The sequence below is a fragment of the Bos javanicus genome, chromosome 8, assembly GCF_032452875.1.
Source record: "Bos javanicus breed banteng chromosome 8, ARS-OSU_banteng_1.0, whole genome shotgun sequence".
Classification (NCBI taxonomy): domain Eukaryota; kingdom Metazoa; phylum Chordata; class Mammalia; order Artiodactyla; family Bovidae; genus Bos; species Bos javanicus.
This window is the reverse complement of record NC_083875.1, coordinates 71,036,127-71,043,714: the sequence shown is the minus strand read 5'-3', so window position 1 is coordinate 71,043,714 and position 7,588 is coordinate 71,036,127.

Below are 7,588 nucleotides of genomic sequence, written 5' to 3'. Positions count from 1 at the left end.
CTCTGTTGCTGGGCGGGTGGGGGGTTTGCTGAAGTTCTGGCAAGTGGGGGCTAACTCTTCGTTGCAGTGCGTGAGCTTCTCACTGCGGTTAGGTGGCTTCTCTGTTGCAGGGCACAGGCTCTAGGGGCGTGGGCTTCAGTAGTTGCGGCTCCTGGGCTCTAGAGTGTAGGCTAAGCAGTTGTGGCACATGGGTTTAATTGCTTAGAGGCACTTAGGATCTTCCCAGACCAGGGATCAGACTCATGTCCCCTGCATTGGCAGGCGGACTCTTACCCACTGTCCCACCAGCGAAGTCCCCACGTTGTTTTCTAAGTTTCCGTTTCTGTGCCTGTATCTCTGACTGGCTGAAGTGCCCTCCTGTTAGGGACTGTGTTCTTAATTATGTTTGTTTCTAGCACAGTGCCTGGCATATCCGGAGGACTTTGTTGAATGAATAAATGAATGAATTTAATTGACCAAACTCTGAATAAAGAAACAATTTAATCAAAGCCTATCCGTTACTGCATAACAATATTTACCTGAATACAATGTATTAATACAGTAGTTGAATCTTTGATCTATTTGAATGACTGTTTGTTTCTTAGCTGTTTGGGGCTGAAATACCTCTAAATTTAATTGCCTCCATGTTCAGACTGAGGAGTTTGAGCAAAGAACAGGTGTGGGAAATCCCTTTTCTTTCTTCAAAGCACCCAGACCACAGAGGCTGTTGCTATCTACCTATTAACAGCCACGACTCTTTAGAATGACTCAGTGACCATTTGTGATTCTGTTCAATTTCACTCCAAAGAATTTATCCCCGTATATTTTTTTAAATATTTATTTATTTGGCAGCGTTGGGTCTGAGCGGTGGCATGCAGGATCTTTTGTTGTGGCACCTGGGCTCAGTAGTTGAGGCTTAGTCACATGTGGGATCTTAGTTCTTTGATCAGGGATGAAACCCATAATCCCTGCATTGGAAGGCAGATTCTTAACCACTGGATCACCAGGCAATCCAAATGTATCACTTTTTCATTTCACTGTCTTCTCTTCCACTCTTTCCCTCTAAATTGTTCTATATTTCCAGTCCAGCATAAAAGTAACTTGGAAGCCATCATTTTGTCCTAACAAAGATCTGAAAAAGCAATAAATGAACAACTCTTAGACCCATCAGAGAACTGAGGTCAAAGGGCAAACTTCTATCACAAAAACTGGGGAAACAGTTAAGCTACAGAGAATCACACTTACTAAGCAGACACCTGCAAGAGAAATCCTCCTTTGAATCCAGCATCAAAGTATCAAAAAACTATATGTGTGGATAAGTCTGAAAATTAAAAATACCAAGAAGGTCAGTCTTAGAAGGAATCCCTCTAAGTGAGGAGTTTTACTTCCAGGAGCTCTGCCAGGTTCTCGCAGTGAAGATTTAAAAAAAATCCTGTTGCTTCCGGCAGGGAGGAAGGGGACACTAGCAATTGAATCAGGGTTTAGGAGAAACTTTTTTTGGGTGTTCTTTGGAAGGAATGATGCTAAAGCTGAAACTCCAGCACTTTGGCCACCTCATGTGCAGAGTTGACTCATTGGGAAAGACTGATGCTGGGAGGAATTGGGGGCAGGAGGAGAAGGGGACGACAGAGGATGAGATGGCTGGATGGCATCACCGACTCGATGGACGTGAGTTTGGGTGAACTCTGGGAGTTGGTGATGGACAGGGAGGCCTGGCGTGCTGCGATTCATGGGGTGGCAAAGAGTCGGACACGACTGAGCGACTGAACTGAACTGAAGTGTGGTTTTATTAACCATTCAAGTACAGGAGGATCTGGGAGTGTTAGTCTCAGTTGTATCCGACACTTTGTGACCCCCATGGTCTGTAGCCCACCAGGCTCCTCTGTCCATGGCATTTCCCAGCAAGAATACTGGATTAGTTTGCCATGCCCTCCTCCAGGGGTTCTTCCCGACCTGGGGATCGAAACTGGGTTTCCCGCATTGCTGGCGGATATTTTACCGTCAAAGCCACCAGGGAAGTAGCATCCAGGAAGATGTGGGCAAAATCAGGATTTCAAAGTTCCAGCATCTTAACAGTATGAAGGAAGTCCCTACATACTCTCCTCAAAAATGCTTGTCTGCAGCTTTTGATATGAGCAAATCATATTCTTCTTTAGCTTGTTGATGTGGTGGATTATGCTGAATGATTTTCCGATATTAAACCAGTCTTGCATACCCGGGATAAATCCCACTTGGTCATGGTGTATAATTCTTCTTATGCTTGATTAGATGTGCTAATGTTTTGTTGAGGATTTTTGCATGGACATTTGAAAGATATTAGTCTGTAGTTGTCTTTTCTTGTAATGTCTTTCGTTTTGATATTAGGGTAATGCAGGCCTCATAGAATGAGTTAGGAAATATTCCCTCTGCTTCTATTTTCTGGAAGAGACTATGGAAAATTGGTAGAATTTCTTCTTTAAATGTTTGGTAGAACTCACCAGTGAACCCATCTGGGCCTGGTACTTTCTGTTTGGGTATTTTATTCATTACTGATTTGATTTCTTTAACAGATATAGGCCTATTCAGATTGTCTATTTCTTCTTGTTTAAGTTTTGGTAGCTTTCCAATCTACCAAATGGAACTGATCCATTTTATCAGGGTTATCAAATTCATAAACATAGTAGTAGTTCATAATATTACTTGATTATTCTATCAACTTCCCTGGGATTATTTGTTATGGTCTCTGCTTCTTCCTTAAAATTTGTAATTTCTCTCTCTCTCTCCACCACCTCCCCCTCCTTCTCTCTATCCCATGAACCTCATGGGAGATTTCTCAGTTGTATTGATCTTTTCAAACATCCAGCTTTGGTCTGGTTGATATTCTTTATTAATTTCCTGTTTTCAATTGTGTTGATCTTTGCTCTGGTTTTTGTTTGTTCTTTTCTTTCTCTTACTTTGAATTTCACTTGCTCTTCTTTTTTCTAGTTTTCTAATATGAAACCTTAGATTATTTATTTTAGATCTTCCTTCCTTTCTAACATGTGCATTCATTGCTACAAACTTGCCCCCATGCACTGCTTGTGCTGCAGCCCACAAAGTTTAATACATTTTATTTTTACTTCCATTTAGTTCAAAATATTCCATTTCTCTAAATCCTTTTTCATTTGACCATGTGTGATTTAGAAATTATTATTTAATTTCCAAGTATTTTAGGATTTTCCAGTTGTTTCTGTTATCGATTTCTATAGTTTTATTCCATTGTGGTTTGAGAGCAGACATTGTAAGATTTTTATTCTTTAAAACTTGGTAAGGAGTGTTTATGGCCCAGACTGTGATCTATCTATCTTGGTGAATATTCCATGTCAGCTTGAAAAGAACATGTATTCTGTTGCTGTTGGATGAAGTAGACTATAGATGTCACAGATGCAGTTGACTGATGGTGTTGTTGAGCTCAACTAGAATCTTAGTGATTTTCTGCCTGATGGATCTGTCTGTTACTGATGGAGGCTATCGAAGTCTTTAGCTATAATAGTGGATTCTTTTATTTCTCCTTGCCTTTCTATCAAGTTTTGCTTCATGTATATTTTGACACTCTGTTGTTAGGTGCATTCACATTAAGGATTGTTATGTCTTTGGAAAAATTATGCAGAATTGACTTTTTTTTTCCATTGCATGTTGCCCCTCTGTAATCCTGATAATTTTCCTTACTCTGAAGTCTGCTTTGTCTGAAATTAATATAAGCATCCCATCTTTCTAGTTTTAGTGTTAGCATATTTTTCTCTACACTTTTACTGCTTGTCTATATCTACATTGCCTTTTTTTCCCCCCCAAACATCATGCAGTTGAGTGTTGTTTGTTTTTATCCAGTTTAACAGTCCCTGCCTTTCAGTTGGAGTATTTCGACCACTGATGTTTTAATTATTATTTATATAGTTGAGTTATAAATCTAAAATATTTGTTACTGTTCTGTACTCATTGCCTTGTTCTTTGTTTCTTGTATTGACTTCCACTTTTTCTGGCTTCTGTGGGTTTAATTGAACACTTTATATGATTTCATTTTTAACCTCTGTTGGCATATAAGTTCTACTTCTTCTTTTTCTTTTTGTACTTTCTAAGTAGCTGTCCTTTGGTTTACAAAGGGCAACTAAGCCTGTGCACCAAAACTGCTGAACCCACCTGCTGTAACTAAGACAGTGCAGCCACATAAACAAATAACAAGAACTTAAAAATAAAACTAATCCAAGTCCTTTTTCTAATAAGACTATATCACTTCACAGGCAGTACAAGTACTCCATAGCAATGTCACCCCAATCCCTCCCTCCCATCCTTTATAATACTGCTTTCATTCACTTCACTTATCAAGAAGTTATCATCAGTACATACATTTTGGCTAGTATCATTTGGAACAAATTGTTATCTGTCGCATCAAATGGGCTTCTCTGTGGCTCAGACGGTAGACACCTGCAATGTAGGAGACCTGGGTTTGATTCCTGGGTTGGGAAGATTCCCTGGATAAGGGAATGGCTACCCACTCCAGTATTCTTGCCTGGAGAATTCCATGGACAGAGGAGCCTGGTGGGCTACAGTCCATGGGGTCACAAAGAGTCATACACGACTGAGTGACTTGACTCCAGAGTTTTTGTTGGACCAAATGAGAATAAGTAATCTTAGAATGTCATTTGTCTCTAATCTGAATGAAATAGTCAAACTTCATAGCAATATAATTAATATAGTTTTCACTGAAGAATCAGAAAGTGGTTTGTGGATAAGCTCCAGGATGACATTCTGGCTGTCCAGAGTCTAAATAGTTACTGGTCCATAGTTGGTGTTTAATAAAGAACTGTTGAATATATAGACCTTCTTTCAAAAAACTAAGTACAAGATTTTAATTTGCCTTTTTAAAATATTTGTCTTATTTTATTCCTTCTCTAAAGCTATTTTCTTTATGCAAATCTTAGTCTTTGACCTCTAACATTTCCTTTCTTTCTGAAACAAACAAACAAACAAACAAAACACCTTCCTAAAAGCATATCTTGCAAGGCCCAAGTTTCCTCAATTTTTGTTTGTCTGAGAAAGTTCTTACTTCTCTTTTACTTATGAAGAATAATTTTCTTCCACAAAGAACCCTGGGTTGGTGGGATTTTCTTTCCTTTCACACTTTAAGTATTTTACCTCACTTTCTTTTTTTTTTTCTCACAATTCTTATTCTTCATCCTCTGCAGGTAAAATGCTTTTTCCTTCAGGATTTTTCTTTTTTAGAATTGTAATTCAGTTTATTCACAATCAATCATGAAACCATATAATTAAAAAAAATTTACTTGGAGTATAATTGCTTTACGATGTTGTTAGTTTCTGCTGTACAACATCTTGAATCAGCTATCTATATATATATACATATATCCCCTCCCTCTTGAGCCTCAGGCCTCTTTTAAGATTCTCTTTTTTTTCTTTGGTATTTTGTAGCTTGGGTATGAGATGCCTATGCATAAATTTTTTTTAACATTTTTCCTGCTTGGTGTTCTGCTTGTTTCCTACATATGTGGTTTGATGTCTGTCATTTATTTTTGAAAATTTGAAGTCATTATTTCCTCGAATACTTCTTTTTCTTCTCTTTTCCTTTTCTTTCTGGTATTCCCCTTATGTTTATGTTACTTCCTTTTTAAATTGTCCCACAGTTCTTGAATATTCTGTTCTGCCCTTTTAACTCTTTTGTTTACCCCTTTGTACTTAGGTTTCTAAGTTTCTGTTGGCATTGATTCAAGCTCACTGATGCTTCCCCTTCTGCTGATTCTATTCATGAGCGCATGAAAAGCATCCTTTATTTCTGTTACATTGTGGGGTTTTTTGTTACTAGAATTTCTTTTTAATTTTTTTCTTGAAGTGTCCATCTCCCTGCTTACATTTCCTGTCTGTTCTTGTATGTTGCCCACTTTTCTATTAGAATCATTAGCGTATTATTCCTAGTTGTTTTAAATTCCCGATGTGATAAGTCCAACATCTCCACCATATCTGTGTCTCATTCTGGTGCTGGCTCTGTCTCTTAAAACTCAATGAATGTTTTTGGGTTTGGTCTTTTAGGATGCCATATAATTTTGTGCTTAAAGTTAGACATAATGTAACTGGTAAAGGAACTGAGCTAAGTAGGTGTTTAGGGCGAGGTTTTATTTTTGTGCCGTCTATGGGGTCGCACAGAGTTGGACAAGACTGAAGTGACTTAGCAGTAGCAGTAGGAGAAGGTGTTTACTGTAGCAGTTGCTGTCAGAGACGAAAATTCCCTTGTTGTGCTTGTTTATCTATTCTCTGTTGTCTTTGGGTTTCCCTTTAGACTTCTTTGTCAACAAAGTATAATACCTTCTCTGTCGACTTTCCTGGTGGTTCAGACAGTAAAGAATCTGCCTGCAATGCAGGAGACCCAGGTTCAATCCCTGGGTTGGGAAGATCCCCTACAGAAGGAAATGGCAACCCACTCCAGTACGTTTGTTCGGAGAATCCCACGGACAGAGGGATTTTAACATTTTCTGCTATCGATACTTCCCATTACATATCTCTTCCTTCTGGGTAAAGTTTATATCTTTTTACTGTTTCTCACCTCTAATTCATAATAGAATCTCTTTTGGGGAGCTTTAAAATATATGTTTGGTCTGTAGAAAATTATTAAAATGGACAGAAGTTAGGATATGTCAGCATAGAAGTGATAACTATAAAACAAGAACCAAAAGGAAATTTTAGAACTGAAAATCCCATTATCTGAAATTAAAAATTCACTTGAATGTTATTAACAGAGTTTGAACACTGCAGAAGACATAATGAGTGAACTTGAAGAGACATTTGATAGATCTAAAGAGCATTCCATCTGAAGAGCAGACGTTAAAAAAAACTGAAAGAAAACAGGGAACAGAATCTTGGTGACCTTTGGGACAACACCATGGAATATGTTTGGAATTGAAGACTGAAAAGAAATAACTAACAAATGAGAAAAAAAAATGGCTGTAATTTTCTCAAATGTAGTACAAAACACCAATTTACAAATTCGAAAAGCTTAGAAAGTCCCAAAGAAAGATAAATATAAAGAAAACACCACCTGGGCACATCATAGTAACAAAGAGAAAATTTTGTGCATAAAAAAATTTTTTTTTGCATTCAAAAGACCAATGAATGACCTGACTTAAACAATGGAGCTAAGAATTAAAGTGGTGAAAGAAACCTATTGACTCATTACTCATTTATACCCAGTGAAAATATTTTTAAAAAAACAAAGGCAAAATGAAGAAATTGTGGCAAATCATATATTCTGAATAAAGCTACAACAATGAATGTAACTAGAATAAACATGTCATATATAAGGCTGAGATTCTCCAACTGGAAAAAAGCAAGCTGAAATTATAAGCTGTCTACAACATGCTCAGTCAGTCACGTCCCACTCTTTGGGACCCATGGACTGAAAAGAAAAACCAATAATCTCAACCATTGCACTAAAAGTAACATCAAAAACATTTCGGAATGCATTTACAAAAGATGTATACAATCTGTACACAGAAAGCTTACCAAATGTTGTCAAGATTAAGTAAGAAAGGTCTAATATAAAACCATCTCATTGATTGCAAGACTCAATATTGTTAAAATGTCAGTT